The following is a 23,543-nucleotide window of genomic DNA, read 5'->3' as shown; positions in this document are numbered from 1 at the left end:
AGAAATGGTTTTGAGGTCAAGCCATTCAAATGCACTTGTTCAGATAAAAACACATTTAAGGAGTTATCTATTAACTTTAGCACTGAAGTTAGTTTAGCACGTAGGAGACAATTTAAGGTTAGTCCAACGAGGATGACGACTGCTGAAAAGCCCTCTTTACATCTGAAACATTCAGTCTACTTGGTCAGTGCTGTGGAGGTCGGCTGAACGACCCTGTCGAAGGAGGGGGGCTGTTTCGCCCGATCCCGAAAAAAGTAAGGAATATTGCTGCCGATACTATATGTCCACTCCCCTGGGTGCTCTAAAACAGTGGAAAAGATAAAGGCAACGCTTGCACTTGTGTCAATGCTTTCCCTTGATACCACAAGTTCGTGTCCCGTGTTAGCGGGGTGCCCGGCCAGAAATCATTTCGATATGTACTCATGTAGCATATTTTTCGCTAACCAATTGCAGTGTACATTTCGAATTCGCATATAAACCTTAATCTAGCTATTCCAATAAATATGCAAAGGAAAAGTGCTATTTGAGTTACATTCCGAGCGGTCTTAACTCTCTGTAGCGACCTTGTTTACATTTAATTTCAGTTCCTAACTATTGCTTTCTTTGCTTAAACGAGCTAAATTTATAAAAAGGAAGTAGAAGCCTCTATTTGGCATCCTCGGTATTTTCTCTTTTGCATTTTGGGTATTCACGTTTATCTAACTCATTCTATTCGCTTTACACTTGCTGGTGGTGGTAAGAACTGACTGCGGAAAGTATGGGATTTATGATGTCACTACCACGAATCGAAAACAGAGATGTAAATCAGTTGCTCTTATCAGGGATTTCAGTAAATGTAAATCACTTTGTAGGTTCCGAGATGCTAAAGTCACAATTTCTCATAAGTCTTGTCTCAATTTTTTGGTGTCTAATGATGATTAACAATTGACTCGCTTAATGCCCCTTAGCTAGGGAGGAGGACAACTGTTCGGAAAGACATATTGAAGTTCCCATGGCAGCTAGGTGGACAATCAGACATGCTTTGATGTCACTCTGGTTTGCAGATTTAATGAACGTAACTGAAGAAGTTACAATTCATAAACCTTTACATTCTGACACCTATTTACACCTAGATAGAAAAAAGGCAGCTAATTAGTGATCGTATAAAAGGACCTTTTGTTGCAGCGTTTAAATTACAGACAGGAGTGTCGAAACGTTGGGTCTATGAATTGTAACTTCTTCGGTTACATTCATTAAATCTGTTAACCAGAGTAGCATCAAACCATGTCTGTTTGGAAAGATTGGAAGTAGCTGCTAGCATGATAAGTAAGTGAAGGTATTTATTAAAAAACTGAAGCTTTGAACGAGTCGACAACACATTTGCAGACATTTTAAAGTCTCAGGGACTATTTATGACTGTACAAATTGAGAGGGTGACATTACACAGTTGATCATCAATGTTTTTGTTTTGCTTTTCAACTGACCCGATTCGTATTACAATAACGTCAGAAAGTAATGAAATAATGAAAATACTTCCATCCTAGTTACAAAGGGTTAACATGAGCCACAGCAATTTCTTCCAGCTGGACCTTCTTGCCGTCTTTGTCATCAAGGTCGGTTCTCATAATGCTATGTTCTACGACGTGATTCTAAGGCAGCGTGATCGGCTCCTCTGTTCTGTGCAAAAAAAAAAAAAAAGGAGAAAAATACTTATAAAAATACAAAATATTTATTTTACGTTTTCTATCGGCGTTGGGTTTTTACTTGTTTTATGAACATCAATGTTTTTTAACTTTGTTTTTGGTACAATGAAGTTCCACAATTACTTGTATTAATAATGATTATTTTTTCATCTCCCTGAACATCTTTTACTAATAAATACAGGGAAGGAAACATATTTTCTAAGCTGTAAAGGATATTATAATAGATAACCTTTAGTATCTTGTGGAGAATCTTATTCGATCCCAAACATTTTATTGACAAGGGAAATTAGTATTAAGCCATTCTGTCAAGGCCCTTTTCATCTCATAAAACACAGAAGATGAGATCCAAATCCTTAAAAGGAATGATATGTTAAATGATAAAATTACAATTATAGTTAATCTACAATATCGTAAGGGTTTCCTGTATTGGTGTTGGAAAGAAAAGGAATGGAAATATTATTTTATTCTTAGTCATTTAATGTAAATTATAAAAAGGGCAGGTTGATTACGTCGTACTCCTTCTTGGTGGTCTTATCTTGAAGGTTGAGTTTAATCACGTTCTTCTGGTGAGTTTGGCCGCGTTCACCTAGTGAGTTTAATCACGTTTTCTTCGTTGTGATCGTGAGGTTGACATGGAACTCGTGATAAGCCATGTTCTTAAATAAGTTAATTTGTTACTCCAGGAAGAGTAAATCTCCCTGGTAATAGGTCGCCTTCGTGTTCCCAGAGGTAATTTAAGGGTAAACAGGTGATACCCCTCATGTTTCGCAACAAGAAGCAATTTGGGGGCGGTACTTGTGAGAGCCTTTCTTCTTTAACTCTTGTGACCAAGATGTTGTTATGTAACAATCTTTAAAGGTGATTTTCTCTTAAGATACACTTTCAGGTATAAATAATACTCTACACCAAGGTTATTTGTAATTTTTATATTGTCGATCTCGTTTCCGTTCTGGCCGATCTCAACCGTAAAGATATGAAAATTAGGGAAGAAATTGATTTTGTAACTGCGTAGACAACCCTAAGGTGCTTACTCAGTATGTGGGAACTATAATACGTAGTCCAGCGTGATTCGCTAGTTGAGATGGCACGATGACGACACAAGAAGATTGACGGCTTAGAAATGTCATCCGTAGTGACACCTTTATAAGCGGAGACTCTAGTTTTCCCTGTTATATTGAAGCTAGTCCCCATTGTAACAACTTGAGAAGAAAAGTAAATAAAGAAGGATCAACCAAACCACAAACGAGTGTTAGAGAAATCAATTCTAACAATATTCAACCATTGAAGCTTTTACAGAAACAAAATACTTACTTGTAAGAAGTGTGAAACTGGCACCTGTGATAATCGCCTCCTTTGAGTAGTAGGAACATAGTCACATCACCTCTCAATATGTTGTTGGATACGGTCATTTTCTCAAAGGACAGGTCCCAGCCAATTGTCCTCTTTCCCATTATGGGTCCGTTTGCGACAATTGTCGTTCCTAAAATCATTGATACTTTAATATCAGGCCTTTACATGACAACTGCAATGTGGTCTTAATCAACTCTGTGCTTAAAACCAAATTGTTATAGATAATAATGAAATAATTCATCGTGGTCTGTCTTTTAAGAGACACTTACTCGTAAAGCTTTCCTTTTCCTTCACCTTCGATCTCAAAGTAATGTTTATTGACACTACCCTTCATTTCAAATTCATGTCTTTTAGAATGACCTGAATAAGTAAAAAGCAAAGACACTAATGTATGAGGTTCTTTCACGGACAAAATATCGAACATGGATACATTAATGTTTTGTTCAATTACGTTATTGTGATGCGTTATAATACAAGTCTTAAAATAAAATAAATCAATTTCATCCGGAATACATCGATTTTGGATGTCATACATCGATGTTGTGCAGCATGCTTCGCTTTCCTGGCTCATTCACACGTGACCTTATATAACTAAAAGATGTTCAATAAAACTAAAAGATGAGGAAGCGGAAATAGAAATGACCGGAAGTCAGATTAAACAAGAAGCCCCGGAAACTAACCCTTTCAAAATGGCTGAAATAAAGGCAGATTATCAGTGATGTTTGAGAAGCATTACTCAAGGTGTACGGATTTGGCTGCCCATTTGGCTGTCGAAGAATTTTTTACGTCTTTGGGTAGGCTACTGGAAAGTGCAGAAGGGCAAAGGAACACTGCGTCCTACGACTCGGCTGAATTTTTTAGTCGTTTACGAGAAAACGAAAGAACTCTTGTCACTTTGACGCTGGGAATAGAAGAAGCCTTCCCAAACGAAGTTGAGGTGATCTCTGATCTAAACGAACTTGTTTTTCTTATGAGCGAACTTTCAAGGGACTTTAACAGAATTTTCGAGGACTCGGAACGTTCTACGTTTACTGCACCATCGTCCCTAAACGATTGTCTTTCAACTGTGGCAAGGAATGGTTTAGTTGGCAGACCAAGGCTACAGAGCTGCAAACTCTGACAATGACGCCGGTTTTCGTTGGGCTGATACCGGAATAATTCTTGGAATCTCCGGAAGAACTTTGCGCCGTCGGAGACATGAATCTGGGTTGCCAGTTGGTGTGGGAGAGAATTTCAGTGATGTCTCCAACGATGACCTTGACGAATATGTGAGGGAAATTCTTGAAGTAACATCAAGCGCTGGTCAACGCCTGGTTGAAGGGGGCTTAAGGAAATGGGGCTTCCGAATCCAGTGCCATCGTATTCAGGAATCTATTCGAAGAGTGGATCCGGTTCTTCGCACTTTAAGAGCAGCGCAGCAGATAATTCGTAGAGTGAACAGTGTGCCATGCCCCAATGCGTTATGGTAAAATAAACGAATTCTTTGAAGCGCTATTTAGTTAACACTACCTTCTTTCTAACGAGTCTCTGTTCAGAGGGGTCTCCATTTTTAACAGGCCCCCCTACACCATTAGAGCCCACCACCCCTCTTTTCAAAATAGTTTGTTATTTCTCTAAGGGCAACACCCCCCTGGGGGGACTCCTGTATAAAAAGGACAGGGATGCTTGTTATACTTTTTAGGGTTTAAAAATGCAGGTTTGGTACCTCTTATGGTGGTCAGTTCCAAAAGGTCCACAGCGGGAGCTTTTGTGCTATCTCTTAGGTAGGATCTTGACAGCTAGGGTTAACTGAGTTGTTTCAGAATTGTTTCCTCTTAGAGGTGAAAAGCATATTAAGCTATGCCCATAAAACAGGATCTTGATACCTTTTAAGGGTTCTTTTCAAAATTTGCGACAAGCACTCCTTTCCTTTTTATATGGAAGTTCCCTCCAGACAGGGGCAACACCGGTTTTAAATCTGTGGTACAAGGGAGGTTAGGCTGTAATTTTGATGCATGAGCATTAATGCCAATTCAACTCATGATTTGAGATACTTTCCCCAATTCTATTTAGCCCCCTCACTAATCACCCTAACCCAGTTTCCCAGCCCCCACCTTCCCCTGATAATGATATTATGCTCAAAATTCCTACCTATCACGCCTGTTACTCATGGGTGATCACAAAATGCCTCTTGTTGTTGTTATGATTATTATTTTTGTTGTTGTAATTATAATTATTACCACTATTACTCAGATAGGCAGATTTAACTTTTTTTACATACTATATTTAACCTAACTTATATGTGATAGTGTAGTGGAACAAATGTCTTCATGGTGTCCAACAGGCGCATTGATGGCAACCACAAACTAATCCAGCCATATAAAATTGTCATTCATGGTGGTTTAGATGGTTTTTCAAGAATGATAGTATTCCTTCAGGCATCAACCAACAACAGGGCTTTAACTGTACTGCAGTATTTCCAGTCAGCTGTTGAGCACTACAATTTACCATCAAGAGTTCGCAGTGATCTTGGAATGGAAAACATAGAAGTTTCTCGCTTCATGCTGCGAGAAAGAGGTTTGAATAGAGGCAGCCACATCACTGGAAAATCTGTTCATAACCAGAGAATAAAGCATCTCTGGTATGATGTCAACTGGGTTATTGTGAGCCACTTTTTGAACATTTTTCTCTTTCTTGAGCACAGTGGAATTTTAGATCCAACAGATGAGGTGCATCTGTTTTGTATTCATCTAGTTTACATTACACTGATTAATAATGCAATTAACCAATTTATCGGTCAGTGGAATAATCCTCCTGTAAGCACACAATGCAATTTCTCTCTCAATCAGCTCTGGATACAAGGAATGCTACATTTCAGAAATTTTGGGTATAAGGCTGTGACAGATGTGACTGCCAGGAAGGCTGTTAATTCATTCAGTCATTATGGGATTGGTGAAGAAGGGCCTGTACCTGACATGCAGAGTGACTATGCAGTTTTGGTACCTGACACAATTACTACTCTGACACATAACCAGGAATTGTCACTGCAAGAAGCTAAAAAATGCAGTCTTCCAAACTGGTGATCATGATGGAATCATAGTTTACCAAGTGGTATTGCAGATTGCTTCTTTTTATCTAAACTGCTGTTCATGATTTACTGTATTAACTTCATGTACTTGCAATTGGAATGAACTCTTAATACAGTTAGTATAAATTAGTTACTGCTATTCATGTCAGTATGCCAAGAATAAAATTACTAATGATAATGTAAATGGGAAACAGTAACAATAATCAGTTATAATCTCAAATCTAACAGCCTTAGTAATACAAAGGGGTGTAAAACTTTGTATTACTGGGAAAAAAATACATGATGTTATGGTGGCATAATGTACTAGATGCTTCATAGTATAAACACTTTAAAACTGAGATCTAGCCTTGATTTGCAGTCACTCAAAACAATATTGCAAAACAATGTTGCATGCATAATGGCTATTGCAGAGAAGTTTATACTCTTGTAAATGAGCTCTTGTAAGCTCTTTTTGTTGGTGTTGAGTTTATCATGCTGTTAACGAAACAGTTAATATGCTGAGTAACTTGAAACTGGAACTTTGAACGTGGAACATTTCCTAAGTAACCTAAACGGATTTAAAAATTTTATTATTTTATGTGAAGGGTCCACTGGCATATATCCCTTGGCCACTGCTTAGGAAATTAACAGAGATTTTGTATTAATTTGAGTAGTAGAAATTTCTAGCAATAAAGGAGCAAAACATTACCATAAACATATGTAAAGTCATGGATAATTGTACCAATTACAAAGATTTTTTTCCTAAAAACCTCAAGTTACGCCCTCCCTTATTCAATCTACTAGTGATTATGATTTGTATGTGTTTTTTTATGTCCTATGAAAAATTATGAATAAAAATGGTTTGTGGGCCCAAGAATAACACAACTGTTAACTGAAAGTAAGATAAGGAAGGATCATCCTTTCATGTCGATATCTTGCCATAACCAATTTTGCCATAAGCAATACTCTCATTCAATAATTCTTCTGATATCAGCCCAACGAAAACCGGGGTCATTGAGCAGAGTTTGCAGCTCTTGCTGTAAGATCTGTAGCCTTGGTCTGCCAACTAAACCGTTCCTAATGCCACAGTTGAAAGACGATCGTTTAGGGACGCAGTAAACGTGGAACGCCGAGTCCTCGAAAATTCTGTCAAAGTCCCTTGAAAGTTCGTTCATAAGAAAAACAAGTTCGTTTAGATCAGAGATCACCTCAACTTCATTCGGGAAGGCTTCTTCTATTCTTAGAGTCAAAGTGACAAGAGCCCTTTCCTTTTCTCGACAACCACGACTAAAAAATTCGGCCGAGTCGTAGGACGCAGTGTTCCTTTGCCCTTCTGCACTTTCCAGTAGCCTTCCCAAAGGCGTAAAAAATCCTTCGATGTTGGGCAGCCAAATCCGTACACCTTGCATAGTGCTTCTCAAACATCACTGATCATCCGCCTCTATTTCCGCCATTTTGAAAGGGTTAGTTTCCGGGGCTTCTTGTTTCATCTGACTTCCGGTCATTTCTATTTCCGCTTCCTCATCTTTTAGTTTTACTGAACATCTTTTAGTTATATAAGGTCACGTGTGAATGAGTCAGGAAAGCGATGTATGCTGCACAACATCGATGTATGACATCCAAAATAGATGTATTCCGGATGAAATTGATTTATTTTATTTTAAGACTTGTATTATAACGCATCACAATATTTTGAAAACAGGCAAATTTTGACACACAAAACCTGCATTGTTATGGACTACTAAGGGACGGAATTATACAATAAGTACAGTTCTTAAAAAGAAAATGGAGTGACACTTTACGGCACACAGAACGAAGAAAAATCATCTTTTATAGAAAGATTCAACAGAACACTGAAAAGCAATTTGAACTTCAAGTAATTTACAGTAAAGAATGATAGAACTCGTAATAATATTTCACAAGACATTGTTCACAATTACAATAATACATATCATAACATTATTAAAATAACATTAAGTGAAACACAAAAGAAAGAAAAATTTAAGTGGATCATATCTTATTTCTAACTTCTTCAAAAAACCTGACATAAAACACATAAACCCAAATATATTATTAGATTAGCTTTAGATACTATCCAACTGGTATTTCAATTAAAAGAAGAAATGAAATTTTACTACAATTATTCCTTAGTGGACCCTTGTTTGACGAAACCAACCAACTAACCAACAAATTGCGTAGGCTATCGACAGTCTTAAATCTAAGAAAAAGGAATCGAATGATTACTTTTGTTTCAAGATTTGAGACTTCTTTTAAATTTTACTGATAGTTTAAGTTCGAAATACACGCGCACTGAGCATGGACCAATTATTCAATATCACACTATGGTTCACGTCGCATCACCAGTATCAACGAGCGTTTGTTTGTTCCATCTTAGCTTTAAACATCCATCCACCCTAACACTCCAGTCAGTTTAACTTCGTCAGCGACGGAATGAACAACAGGCTATCTCAACTCGTAATCCAGTTTTGAAAATGAAGCGGTTTATCCTCAACATGTCTCTCTCAAAGCAGGTTATTGAATTGATGAAACTAAACAAAGGGAGTCGAATCTACCCCGGTAACAAAAAATAAGGTAGAGTCGTCTGAACGCAAATTGGTATGCCACATCCAAAATATGTCTTCGAACGTTATGACTTTACACTAGAATAAAGTAAGGTAATTATTCTGACAGATAAGATGTAATTTTAGCAATCGCAGAAAGGAAGCTTGATAAAACTAGACTTCGACAAATACTAGTTGGGCGCTGCTACTAACCAACAAGGAATCCACACTTAAGAAGCAATGGACATTTTTGAGAGTTTTTCTTTCCCCTGAGAAATCTGAGCTTCATCTCTAATGAAATGAATATCATTTCACCTGGGGATGAAAAGCAAGTAAAAAAATGATCCTCGCAGGTGAGCCTCGATTTCCCTGGGTGTTCCAGCCTGTTGTCAAGTAGAATTCGCAATTTTTGAGGGTACAAAACTTAATATTTGGTACTGTTCATTATCTATCTCCTAAGAGGAGGAGTTGAAGTATTTTGGTTGATTCACAAAATATTTTTTTGACACACTTTATGACTCCCCAACCCAAGAAGAGGCTCTAACCAAAATTTGGAGTTGGAAGTATTCAGTGTGGTTATCCCAGCACATGGAAGAATGCTTCTAAACTTAAAACTTTCCGCAGAGGTTTGAAGAAGATTTCAACCTATCAAACAAATCTGATAATCAGCCGAAGCCGAACAATAATGGTCAATCGTGCTTCATTAGCACTTAAATGTAAAGCTGTTGTCTCCCGGTTTGATCTGCTGAATGATTAATGTGGGGTCAGAAAATTCGCTGAAATAATAAAAAAGTTCAATAATTACCTCAATAATTTTTAGACATCGATGATTGCAGAGACGGAAAATCAAGATGCAGCTCGAATGGACGTTGCATAAATACTCAGGGTTCTTTCAGTTGTCAGTGCGTTGATGGATTTTATGGGAAGGGAAAGTACTGCTACTATGAGGACGAATGCGGAAGTGGGCCCTGTGATACAAACGCATTTTGCAACAACTCTGAGGGATCTTATCTGTGCACGTGCAAATCTGATTTCTATGGTAACGGATTTTCGTGCTCTGGTCAGGACAGGCCTACTCTGGGACCTTAAGTTGCCGTAACTTTTGGCGACTTTGGGCGATTTAAGGCGACTTAAAGCGACTTTAGCAAAACTGGCACAAAAAATATTGCGACTTTAGGCGATTTAAGGCGACTCAAGGCGACTGAAGGCGACTTAAAGCGATTTTATTTGACTAAAGCGATAAAACTAAAGTTAGTAACAGTCTGTCCATAAACTTTAAAAATGTCTACAGAACCCCTTTCAATAAACACAACAGTCGTTTCGGTTACTTAGGTATCCTCATAAGTCACCATAGTCTAAGATATCCAGATTTCAAATCAATTTAGCTAAAAATGTTCAGACAGAATTACCACAACAGCTATTGTAAAATTATACATTCAAAGCTAGTAAATAAATAGCCAGGAAAACATCATGGGTTACATGCCCAACATCAAGCAAACCTATCATAAATATACACATAGTGCCATAAATCTTTAATTTAAGAAAAGAGACACAACTTTAATGAAACTATCCATAAATGTTCCACATAATTAATTAAAAATAACATGATTATTTACGTGTATTTATTATTTCACAAAGCTCCACAAATTATAAAAATTGTTATCTTGGTAAACTTGTCTCCCATATTTTTGGTACTTGCACTGTCAATTTTGGCATGAAAGATTGGCAAGTCGCCTGCCTTTCCAACAGCATCCAAAATTGCACGGGTCCTTTTCAGTGACCCAACCAATTTGTTGTTCTCCTGCCTCAGTTAGACTAAACACCCCAATACCATACTGAGAACCAAATGATAAGGTCCTTCGTAAAACTACTTCCTTTCCAGTCTCTCCAACTACTTTTCTAGCTGCAGAAAACTATGATTGGAGTGGAGTGGATAGGGTCAATTGGGAAGGGTGGAACCGTTGTGACATTGCGTAACCAATAGCAACCTAAGGAGACTTAAGGCGACTTAAGGCGACTTAAGGTCTCAGAGTAGGCCTATACATTATGACAACCTACTTCTCTCATTCGTCTCTGCTTCCTGCTGAGATTTCTGTGTGCCTCGCGCTTGCCTTTCTTTGCTCTTGTGGAAGCATCACAGAGACTCTTCAAATACGTGGCACCAGCACCTTCCAATAAAAAGTTCACACAAATGGTATTAGTACATAAAAGCTTTATCACCTACTTAAAGCCCCAGTAAATAGACTTTAATGACACCAACCATTTGCAGTAAAATCAATCCATGATAAGCGATATCAGTTGATAAAACTCAATGCCAGTTGAATTATATTGAATATCAATGACCAATGACTCATATGATTGATTGCAATCATCAATCAGTTGTTGTCACCAAGCACAGCATTTTTAGACAAATATATACCCTATCAAAACTCTATGCTAAAAGAGAGACATTTAATTCTAAAGTATGTATTTCCTTGATAGTGCTAAAGGCTTTCAACAACCCCAGCAGCAGACTACTACAGGCACAGTTACCTTTCATCTCAGCTGCTGACCAAGGGAACCTATTGGATCTACTGTGATCGGCCACCACTGCCTCAATTACCCTCTTGGTGGCTTCCTGATTAGCATCAGCTGACAAGCTAGAAAAATTCAATTTAATGAACCCAACGAAAAAGAGAAAATATTGCATATGACAAGCTCAGTATAAACCATTTTGTAAACAATGTAATCCTTCTGGGACTAAAAGAAAACTCTGGGTTCCGAATAGGAGTCCTGCCTATATAAGACCCTACAATTACATACAGCAGATGCTTTAACGATAAAGTTAGAGTTCTAGTTGGCTTTTTTCTTTGTGCAAACTTTTACAAAATTGACACTGACATGGCATTGATTTTAGCTATGTCAGATTTGCACTGTGCATGGATAAATATAATATTATGGCTGTTACTTTACCTGTCATCCAACTTGAAGCCTTCAAAAGTTAGCTTCATTCCCTTTTAGTGATTTGTAGATCTTTCGGAAGTCTTGCTGTAATAAATTAGAAAAAAATGAGGCTGCCACACTACTTCACTTCTCGCTTTTCCTCAGAAAACAAAGAGTTATTACCAGAGCTCCGCAATTTTCCCCTGTTTACAGTGTTCACAACTCCACACACTTCCACGCGATGTTTCAATTTCAACGATGATTGAATGCTTCTGGCAATTTCCCTACACCTCAGAAACGTAAAACGGCTGATTGCGGAAAAACAATATAATATACAGGAGCAAAGCAAAAAGTATAATCTTGATTCAGGTACAAATACCGTTTGTTTCAAAATGACAGAAATGAAGACACTTGCATGCATTGCTCTTTCGTACGCTGTAAACAAGCCATTTAAAACATCTTGAAAACACTTACCCGGCATTGTTGCGGGATTGGGACCTTCCGTGTTTTTTTTAATTCAGGTCCTGAATTAGAGCTGCTCGCCATTTTGGATGTCAATTCCTGTATCATGTTTCGCTGATCGCTATCTCGCGTTTCGATCACTTCTCAAGCGTATATTTTCTGCAATAACCTTTTCAAGCAAAACAACATACTGGTCGTCCATTTTGCTGATAGAAAAGGTCAGGAATGGGGTCATTGCAAGAAATTCAACTTTTTCACAGCGACACAGCCACTTACAACATTCACGAGGAAAAGGACGCGGAACGCCGTCAGAAATCACCGACAAAGCGTACCGAAAGAAATCTAGATGGCGGCAGCGGCAACCCTGTAGGCTTTTAAACAACAATTAGACTGTAATTTAGCCTGTTTAGGCTGCAAAGATGTCTTCCCGCTTGCGAAAACAAAGTAGACTATTGTGTGGGTACTGCGATGAATATTTATCTAAAGCAGCTTTCTGGAAACATCACAAGGCTTATTACGATGTGCATAGGGAACGCTGGATAACTAAAACTGACGTCGAGCATTTGGAACACAGGGCAAAGAGACCAAAGCCATGTCAGGATCATGAGTCGCGCGGAGAAATGTGGGCATCTGGTTCTTCTGGCGATGAGGATCTTGAGGCAGTTAAATCTACTCAAGGTATGTCATACAGTAATTTTAATCAAAAGATAACACGAAATAAAGTCCTGAGCATCTGAGGAAGCAGTATCGTGCCAGCATTTCTCTGCGAATTAGATAAATGATCATTTGGGATTGCGCGCTCATTTGACATGAAATCACACGTATGATTTCAGACCTTAGAAGATACATGAAAAAATTAATCAGTTCTGATTGGTTAAGATGGATGCAGCTTTCAGGTAGATCAATGCAGAAGAGGGTTAATTCAATGCGAAGAAGAAACAAACCAGACTGAACAATTCCTTGAACTGTTTAGCCGGACTTTGAACTTTTTTGCGCCTTAAAGATGTAAAAATATCATTGTATATTATCGTTTTGATCGTACGCGGTTATTTTGACCGAACGCACAATATCACTTAGAAGGTTTGAATAAACTATGTTGCACTTGATGAGTGCGCTTTGCTTCTGCTTAATTATGATATCGTATTTTTTCATGTATATTATTAATACGTTATCACATGATTTTTCTTGGAATAAATGAGCACTTTGAATTTTTTTTCAAAGACCACAAATTGCACTTACCCCACGGGCTTGTGCAATTTTGTTAGTCTAGAAAAAAATTTTCTCGTGCTTATTTATTCCAAATTGCACGGGAAATAGTGTGTTTCCTTATTCAAAATACATTCCTGTAAATTGCCATTATAAATTGCCTCCTACGTGTATTTGCTTTCTGTTGCGTACTCTTCCCCCCCCACCTCCCGCCTCTTTTCCTGACCCCTTTCTAGATAGCCGAACAGAAACTAAAGGGCTCTGAATATGATTTATAAATTTACACCAGAAAAAATACTGAGCTTTAACAAGTAAAAAAGGGAGTGCAGCTTTTTAATACCTAATTGTTGAAAACTAAATTTTGACAGCCCTCATCATTTGGGTGAATGACTCTCAAATTGTACTGGTCCAGTAAAATTTTCACTGCAGACATCCTCACGTCCTTATTGGCTAATTTTCATTGATAGAGATAGAGCATAATCATAATACTGTTTGGTAAGGGGGGGGGGGGGGGGGGGAATAATAATTCTCCATATAAAACTGGCAGCAGTGATAAATATACTTTAAAGAGGTACCAAAAAATAATATATTTTATTCTGTACCAGCCTGGGATAACTTAGTCTGGAAAGACTATCATTTAGACATATTCTGATACCTTTCAAGGAATTGTTTGCAAAAGCCAATCTGCATATCAACACACAAGTGCCATTTTTATCACATGATAAATACATGTACTTTTAAACTCTTGGTGACTCGATTCACTTTTGCTAGGACAAGGTTCCCAAGATAATGATTTTGAGGATATTTTGGGTGACGACAAAGAGTTTTTAAGTGCAGTGAGTGGTGATTTGGAGGGAAATACATCTGATGAGGTAGGTTCTATATGTATCTTCACGTGCTAGCTACAGGTACATGTTACAGGTAAAATTGTTTTCAGGTTAATATGTTTTCAACATACTCTAGGCTATTTGGTTTATTTTACTAGTGTAATCATGGGAAAAACAATTAATTTAAAATTATTGGAAACAAATTAACCTGACAAACAACTTAATTTGTTAAATTTCCTTTTATTAAGTGATGTGTTTGGGGAGCATTATAATATTTTTTTTGTCACTTTGTGTTGGAGGTGTATAATTATCAAGTTAGAGGTTTGATATTGTGAAAAGTTTCATACAGGAAAATGCTTCTTACGTTAAGGATCCTTTTTATGCATGGTGCATAGATTGTACATAAGTTCCTTCTACTCAGGTACAGAGACACATTAACATTACAATTATGGATGAAAATTTATTTCTTGTTTTTGTTTGAAGTCCAATTCTTCCAATGGATCTGAAAGTGAACGTGACAGAGATTGTAGTGGTAGTAATATCTTTGTACTCCAGTTCTGTCCAAGACAGACATTATAAAAGCTGATCTGCTATTTGTCAAGTTCGGTGAAAGATTTGAAAACCAGCTGTATTTTGGTTTTTCAGCTTTGAACGTTTCAATGGAATTCTTGGTACGATGCAAGTGAATGGAAGGTCTGTGGAGATACAACTAATGCGCAAACTTATAGCTGGACGGTTTTTTTGAGATGTAAAATTTCTAAATGAGTTCCAAGAACATTTTTTGTCTTTTTTTTGCAATTTTTTTTCCAAAAATGAAAGTAATGATTTATCTGAGAACTTCGTGGTAGAAATGCCTCTCTTTTAGAACACGTTTGTGTCAGCGGTGGGCATTTGTTAATAAAATGGGATGCTAAACATGACACTCAGTAAGACTTGAACTCATAAAGGTACTGACCTTTTTAAGAAGAACACAGTTCAAACTTGTTATTATTTTCAAACTGAAAAAAAACACAAAACGACACGCATCATGCCCACGCAACTTCATCGTGCCTACACCGCTTCCTTAAAATATGGTTTAAAAAAATGTGACAGAATTCATTGTACATACCATGCAGGAACCGTGATAATTTTTACTTTTGAGATTAAATCAGCGATCTACACGGCCAATCAAATGTTACTTTTCTAATCACGGGCTGGAATATCTATATAATTTCATGGAAATTTACATATATTTCGTATTTGTAATAAAGTTGAAACATTAATTCAATTTGTCAACACAGTTCCGGCTTGTAGCGAAAACGAATACCTTAAAGCAAAGACCCGATAACGAAGACCTCAAAAATAAGACCCGGAAACGAAGACCTGCTCCTTTTCCAATTTATAGTGATAGAGAAGTGATCAAGCGCGTCTGTCATTTGCTCCCCTTCCCGCGAACTAGGTGCCAATTAGAACAGTGCAGGTCAGAATTCCGTGAGAAAAAAACACTCCCCGAAGCTTCCTAACAGTCAGAGGATTCTGACGCACTTTGAAAACAAACTTGATTTAAAGCAACTCATGAAATTTAACCTTGATTTCAAGTCAACACTGAAATCAAACTTGATTAAAAAAAACATTTCTTGCGCATTTTGGAGACAACCTTGATTTTCACAGGGGAATAATATTCACAATGTCTTAGTCCTGAATTCGGAGGAGGGTGTGGATATTATCCTCTTTAACGATTCTCTTGTCGTGCCGTCGGGGTGTTGATTGTTTGTGCGAAGATTGCGAGGATTTCATGCCTTTGCTTTATCACAACATCACTTGTGAAATTCAAAGTCCATAGATAATTATTGTAAGGAATTCCTCTTGCACTAAAGTTGAAAAGCTTTTTCCCGTTGCGCCAGAAAGAAGAAGAATTTACTACAGCATCGCCATCACTATCCATATTCTAGTGACAGCTCACAATTTTTCACTTTCCTCTTTCTTTTGGGTCTGCTTTTCTCTTGAATCCTGAACTGAATCATCGCACCCACTAAAAGCGATAAAGCCACAGAGACCGTTCTGTCGTGGCGACGACCATATCCCGCAAAAATGCCGATTTTAAGAAGAATTATGTCAGAATTGTAAATAAAAAGGGAAAATCGCCAAAGTTTGTAGGAAGAAAGTACCGTCATCCTCAGGTAGTTACGTCGGTGGATCACGTCCGAATCCAGGTGGGAGAAGAAAACCAGTTCGGTACGTGGAAGATGAAACCCTTCCAAAAGAGCCAAATGACGACTTCAGACTGTTTTACATTTATCATAAAAAGCCAGAATTATCCATCATGGTTCCTGAGGAGGTGAATGGTGAAAAATCTTCGATGGAGTTGTTCATCGGTGCGTCAATTTCAACCATATCTAAGGAGGCGTGGAGAAGGCAGCTCCCTAAAGTTCCATTAGAGGAGTCCCAGATTCTCAAAGGGAACGGACTAAGCCTAACTGGAAGGAACTTGCCAAAGAACATTAAGTTAAATTGGGTATCCATTGAGAAGATAAGTTGTAATTTAGATGGCGTGTTATCTAAACATCAATCAGTATTTATGGACGAGTTAGGCACTATGCAAGGGGTTAAAGCTAAATTATTCGTCAAGCCCAAATCAAACCGCGCCAAGTTCCGATGGAGTAATCGAAAAGGTGCGCTGCTCAGCATGGGCGGTATCGATAGTTCCTTTCGTTAAACAGGATAATTCGATTAGAGTTTTTGGGGATGATAAAGTCACCGTCAATTCCGTATAGGAGGTTGACCAACACCCGTTGCCAAACCCCGAAGAGTTATTTGTTGAATTAAGTGGGGGAAAAAAATTCAGCGAGCTAGATCTATCCAGGGCTTACCAACAAATTCTTTTAGATGAAGATTGTAGGGAGTATGTAACCATAAATACTCACAATGGTTTATTTAGACTCACTGGTTTACCTTTTTGGGTATCCTCCGCGTCAACTATCTTTCAATCAAAGAATTGAGCAAGTATTCTAGGGTATACCAATGGTCGTTTGTAGGGTGGACGATATTTTAGTATCGGGGAAAAATGATCAAGAGCATTTAGTTCATCTAAATTAAGTTTCAGCGAGATTGGAAAGCGCTGGTTGAACTTTAAACTTAACAAGTGCAAATTCATGCAGCCTACCGTTGAATATCTAGGTTATCGAATAGATGCGCAAGGAATGCATGCGATCGAGAAAAAAATTTGCGAACGTATGTTATACGAATTACACACAGGGTACGCAGGTATTGTCCGTATGAAGTCACTGGCGCGACTTCACGTTTGGTGGCCTAATCTCGACAGAGAAGGCTACAGTCTTACGGAAATGCGACAACTGTCAGAGCTCACGTAACAAGCCCCACCTTCACCCCAAAACTGCCATAGCAGAGAGTGTATATCGATTTTGCAGGTCCATTCATGGGTAAAATGTTTCTAATTGTCTTCGATAGCCACTCAAAATGGTTTAAAGAAGAGATAATGCCCAGTATCGCCACTGTAGCGACATCGTAAAGCTTCGCGATATGTTTACTCGGTATGGCATTCTACAGCAACTAGTGAGTGATAACGGTACACAGCTCACTTTGGAAGAATTCTGCAAAATTATGAAAGCAAACAGCATCAATTACACGCTTGTTGCTCCGTATCACCCTCGATCAAACGGTCAAACAGAGCATTTTGTTAAAACGTTTAAGCAATTTTTTTTAAGGCAGAGGGCAGGGATTCGATTAAGCAAAGTCTTGCGTGATTTATTTTCAGTAACCGAACGACACCAAATAGTAATAAAGGCTACACACCAGCCGAGTTATTCCTAAATCGTCGAATAAGACTGAAAGAGGTTAGACTTAACGCGTCCTGACCTCTGTCGGAAAGTATTTGACAGGCAGACGGATTAGAAGGCTGGACACGATAAGAGTAGTAAAGGAAGAGAATTCACCTTGGTGAAGAAGTTTTGGTGCAAAACTTCCGAGGTGAGCCGAAATGGCTTGATGGCACCGTTACGTGGCAAACCGGTCCCGTATCTTATAAATTTCTGGTCGAAGAACAATTCTGGAACGCTATGTTGACTAAGTGCATCAAAAGCATTGAAGGAACCAAGATAGCAAACCAGGAATTAGTGTAATACCTTCAAACGAGATCGTTGACATCCAACCGGTAACGCCTCCGCAAACGCAAACCGCGGAGAACGCCACGCTAAATCCAAATGATACCAAAGATAGCAAAAATGGCAACAATGCGAATACACAGGCAGCCGCGACAGCGCAACATCGACCTCAACCACGCTATCCAACTCGACAACGTAAAGCACCGCAGCGTTTAGGATTTAATACATAATGATTTAAGTAAGTGATTAGCAAGCCTCTGAAATAAGTGTGGGGGAATGTTGTGTTTTTTCCTATTGGATAAATAAGTCAGCTATTACATTATCTTTATTCTATTGGTTAGTACATTGTATGTAACTACGTTCGTCGTATTTTTAGAAATCAGGCCCGGGTTGTTCAAAGCTGGGTTAAGGTAACCCAGGGTTAGTGTGAAATTTGATTTCAGGTCTGAAAGCTTTAAGAGAAAATTCAGTTCAAATCTTTTTGCTTGCGATTTGATCATTGGATGTTCTAAAATTAATAGTAAAAAATTTTCCCTAAAAGACTTTTGGACAAAGAAATAAAGAAACCTGAATTAAAATTTAACCCTGGGTTAGGGCTATTCGGCCTTTGAACAACTGGGCTCAGTTGTGTAGAGCACTTGGGCTGTGCACTTGTTACTCTATAGTAGTGTATAAGGAACCCTAATACATAAACATGACGTAATAGCCACGTAATTCGATGAAATGTTCTAGAAAGCTCTATGATACGCATGTCAGCATGAGCAAGCAGTCTGGAGATCTCTAGAAGCTTATATTTACAACAACAATAACTCATAACACCATGCATTCTCGTTCGAAGTTCAGACTAGTGAATTAGTTGTATCACCTTCAATGAAAGATGTTTCAGAATTTTCTGATGCTTTCTTTTTTTCCTTGTTCATTTTGGTCATTGGAATTTCTTAACCTGATGGCCCTGGAGTTGAATTATAATCTGTTTGGAAAATTTTTTCCTATATTTCTTTCATCATCACCGTCGTTGTGTTCCAAAAGAGTATCCGTATCTCAAAAATCATCCATTTAAAAATAAAATATCTATTATTTTAAAATGGAAGTCAGTGAAAAAAACCAACCCAAATTTCGAAAGTCAAGTTCAAGCTCTCAGAGTCTCAGTTCCAAAGTTTGATGGCGGAGTTGTCCATGTGCCAGGATCTCTTTCACTAATCTTTGACTTGGCAGTTAGTGTTCCCGCAAAAAACTATATCGTGAAAACCGCAAGAGGTCTTGTTAACAAGTTGACTGAGAAATTCGCAGGAGAAATCGCTCAGAAAACTGATGGTTATGATCTGCTCAAGCTCCATAAGGACCTACTCTTGACTGCGGAGAATGACAGAGCAAGCAAGTTCAGAGAAGGTATTCAGTCTGTTGATCTTTGGAAGATCAGATTCAATGCTGAAGATAAAGAAAAATCATGAGTTGACATGGAGAATAAGCTCAATGATGGTGAAGCTATTTTTACACACAAAAATTATTTATATAAATTCCTTTCGTGTGATAATTAACATTTTTTAGGCCTTCTTTTTCCCATCCTCGCCTCCTAGTTTAAACAGGAACGTACCAACAGACAAGTTATTCTTTAGACCCTTTGTTTTTATAGAAATGCGTTGAGAATACGCCTCAAGCATAATATAGACCATTGAGTCGTAAATCTAGTTATTGAATGGATGACCGGCTGAGTCGTTTTAATGCAGTCAATTAGCTGTTAAGGAACTACGCATTCCTAATTTGAGCCAGACCCTACACTGGTTTGACTGTTCGCTTTGTTCTTGTGGGCTGCCTAACCCCCTTAAAGATTGCGCAATATAAGATTTTTATCTAAAATTAATTCGCAGTTATTTGAGAGAAATCTGTAACTGCCGTGTTTGCAAACACCGCGTTACTAAGTTTTCCTGATGCTGTTCCTACTGCGAGGATTCAATTCAAGAACACAATTGGCTACCAATCGTAAGTTGTCATTTTTTTTGGTATCGTGGGTGAATTTTTTGAAATTTCGCTCTGATATATATATATACTTAATGCATCTTCGTCGGTATCACGTATGAATAGATGAAATATACTCCCTGGCGTGGATTGAATTTTACGACATTTCTTGGCCCCCTAAACTCTCTCCTCTAACAGTATCACCTTAATATGACTTTGCTTCAGTTGTGAATGAGCGAAATTTTTTAACTAAATGCTTACATGGCAAGCTTTTTCTACTAAAGCAGCGGTCGATAGCGTTTTTTTCTGGTTTCTTTCGATAAAAATTACGCGTTTAAAAGGGAATGTCAAGTCTAACCTTGCATCAACTCAGGGATGTGTGTTCCTGTGTGTTCCACTTTTCATTTTGGAATGTTTGTTGGTTCTTGTATTACTCAGGAGTGTTTTATAACTGCTGGTGAAGAATGCCATAATGTCTGCTCAGTCACCACGTTCTCAACATGTGCAATATTTCGTGATGTTACAAACAAACTTAAACGATAAAGGCTAATATCTATTTCAAATAGGTGAAAATTTCACCGTGACCCTCCTAATAAATAAGCTAACCCAAATAGGAAAACATTCAAAATTAATATCATGAAGAGCCCTTGCTCATTTTAACTTCTCACAAGTTCCAGAACGACGAGAAATCGAATTCAGTGGATCTGTGAAGTCACAAGAACAGTCGTGAGCTGGCTACATGAGCTGTGAAGAATCGCGATAAAAATAGAGCTCATTAACATTAAGATATCGATAACCTTTACTTCATTTGTTGAACTTTTGCATGTAAACCAGATCACCAGACCATATTTCATCAATATGATATACAACACGCCGCCGAGTGAAGTTCAGCTTTATGGGTGAATGTAATTCCTCTCCTAATTGAAGGACTAACGCTCAAACAGTCTTTTGTTTAGAATGGCTCTTAGGCTAAAATTCACATTATCAACTCAGTGGATAAAAGCAAATATTAAAATAGCTTAATCAAAGCAAGAGCTCTAATGAGGCAAGAGTTCCACCAACGGCAACGAATATTACTGCCATGTCCACGAAATTAGCTGCTCTTTAGCAGTGAAAACAATTTAGGTAAATGTGATACTTGAGGCACTGAAATGAAAACAATTGTCTGCAAAGTCGATGCTAGAAACTAGTAACAAAGTGATACGTTTGGCATAATCAGTTTTGCCACGTGCAGGACAAGGACTCCTGATTGCAGAAACACTCTCCATGTTTTTCAAAGATTTATTTAATTTTGTCGTTTGAAGAAATATCGACGAAATAAAGTAAAATTTCAAAAAGAAAGGATTGTTTTTCTGTTTGTAGCTATCGAGACATACCCTTAGGCGCTCCAAGTGATTATCAAGTATGCTAAATGAGAATTTATTCGAAAACAATGAATGAGTGAACCTCTTTCAAGCAACGAAATTAGCTTTGCATAATTAAACAGTACACCCGCGCTAAGCATGAACCAATTTTTAAATATCACGATGGTTTACGTGGTATCACCATCATTATCAATGAGTCTTTGTTTTTTCTGTCCTAGCTTTTAACATCAATCCGCTTTAACACTCCAGTCAGTTCAGCTTGGCCGGCGACAGAGTGAACTACAACAGACTACCTCAAATCATAACCCACTTTTGAAATCAAAAGTGTTTGTCCTCAACATGTCTCTTTCAAAGCAGGTTGGTGAATTCTTAAAGCCAAGCAAAGTCGAAGCAGAGTCAAACTTATCCCGGTAACAAGGAATAAGGTGGAATCATCTGGACGCAAATTGGTTTGCCACACCCAAAACATGCTCTTCAAACGTTTTGACTTTACACTAAAATCAAGTAAAGCAATAATCCTCGCAGGTGGGCTGTAATTTCAGTAATTGCAGAAAAGAAGCAGAAAATAGACAACAACAGGATTAAAACCTGTACCTCTCAGATACTAGATGGGCGCTGCTACTAACCAACTAGGAATCCACACGTTAAGAGCAATGAAAATTCTTGAGAGATTTCATTCCTGCGCAAAAATCTGAGCTTCGTCTTCAAAGAAATGATTTTCATTTGACCTGCTGATGAAACTCAAGTAAAACGATAATCCTCGAAGGTGTGCCTCAATTTTTTCTGGATGTTTCAGCCTGTTCTCAAATAGGATTCGCAATTGTTGATTTTTTAATCGTCGTTACTGATAATTATTTATCGCCAAAGGGGAGGAGGTTGGGGGGGGGGGGGGGGGTTTAAGAGAGTGTCTCTGTAAGAGCGGTCCGGTCGATTTTGCTTGAGACACAGATTTCGCTCGTTTCTCGTGTGTTGTAAGACATTCATGTACCTATACTAAAACCACAATCAGTTTGATCGGATCTCTTTATTTTTCAGAGTTTTACGGAAATTAAATTTCACTCGAGCGAAGGCTTGTTGTGACACTTTTCAAGACTTTAATTTCATACAACTTTAGAGGACAATTTACAAAAAACTACGGAACTCAGCAAAAAACAAATACCACAGCCATGTATATTAACTCTATCTTATCTATCGAGGCGACTTTCGTAAACATCACGTGTCAATCAAGGAAACAGGAAGACTTGAATGACACCTTATCGGTTCGCCTAAATCAAACACGCCAAAACCGATCAAATTCAAGGTAAATTTTTGAAAAAGTGAGGCGTTCTTAACTGATCCAACTAACATAGCTAGGAAGTAGGTGCCATAGAAAAGATAACTACAGAAAAAAACTTTGCGGCCCGACCTTTACGTGAACTTTATAACTCCGTGAACTTACCTAATTTTCGGCAATCTCCAAGTTTGGCCGCCATTTTGAGGGACTTGTCAACATGAAGCATAACCGATATAAATCAAGCAGGTTAATCTAAAACCGTCAGAAATATATAAGAAAGCAATTCAAATGAACTTTTCTTTCAATTCAAGCGGCAAAATTTGAAATTGTTCGTTAAACTTACCATCCCCATGCGACCATTTATTCCAACAATACAAACACTACAACTTTCTGAATTCCCCTCGTCGATTCCACCGCAAGAAATAACCTGGGCCACCCAAGCTTCGACTCGAATGTGAAGTACGAATCAAATAACATAACTGATTCATCTTCGCGGCAATATCACGCTGGTATTTTGATTTTCCGATCGACAAGAACGGCGATCAAGAATCGATCGGTTTGTTTACCTCGTAAACGCGACCGCTGACCAGCTGCTGAGTGAAAACAGTACGGTTCAGTGGCGAGGAGCGGGGTGAGGGGTGGATGCGGGCAGATTATCAGAAGGTTTTTGGGAACATTGGATAAACATTAGGATTCTCAGTGTTAATGCGAAGGGATACTTCGTGTTGCAGACAACTTTTGTTTTACTTAGCATTATTTTTTATTTCAAATACACTTCGTTCCAAATAGGACTA

At 38.1% G+C, this 23,543-nt stretch overlaps 2 pseudogenes; one reads left to right on the top strand and one right to left on the bottom strand.

Annotated features, from left to right (window-relative positions):
* LOC136279073 (uncharacterized) overlaps positions 1 to 12,225 on the bottom strand; it is a 59,688-nt pseudogene extending 47,463 nt beyond the window's left edge.
* LOC136276731 (uncharacterized) lies at positions 3,751 to 6,049 on the top strand (annotated as a pseudogene).
* Positions 12,226 to 23,543: the final 11,318 nt, after the last annotated feature.

This window comes from Pocillopora verrucosa, chromosome 1 (assembly GCF_036669915.1).
Source record: "Pocillopora verrucosa isolate sample1 chromosome 1, ASM3666991v2, whole genome shotgun sequence".
NCBI lineage: Eukaryota > Metazoa > Cnidaria > Anthozoa > Scleractinia > Pocilloporidae > Pocillopora > Pocillopora verrucosa.
The sequence above is the reverse complement of the archived record's forward strand: the minus strand, read 5'-3'. Positions and strand labels throughout refer to the sequence as shown.